This window comes from Rattus norvegicus, chromosome 1, assembly GCF_036323735.1.
Source record: "Rattus norvegicus strain BN/NHsdMcwi chromosome 1, GRCr8, whole genome shotgun sequence".
Lineage (NCBI taxonomy): Eukaryota > Metazoa > Chordata > Mammalia > Rodentia > Muridae > Rattus > Rattus norvegicus.
The window spans coordinates 81,177,707-81,178,019 of NC_086019.1; positions in this window are offsets into that span (position 1 = coordinate 81,177,707).

The following is a 313-nucleotide window of genomic DNA, read 5'->3' on the forward strand; positions in this document are numbered from 1 at the left end:
TGTTCTCACCAGCAATTTTAAGTCTAGTTGCAGCCTGTTTTTATCCTTCTGTGGTAAGAGATAATTACGTTCAAATATTGCATGAGCAGGGTCATCTCTTCCTTCTTGTGTACTGCCATGACCTATTATCTATTGTAGATTGCTAAGAAAACTGTTTTAAAAATCAGTCATCTTGTGCGTGCCCCGGAAACAGTTCCTCGGCCTGTGACACTTAGCAACAGGGCTACTGCCGGGTCTAGAACTGAGTTTGGGGGGTACTAAGGCCCGTTGGAGCTGCAGCCGCTGCCACCGCTGGAGCGTTTGATCGTTTGAA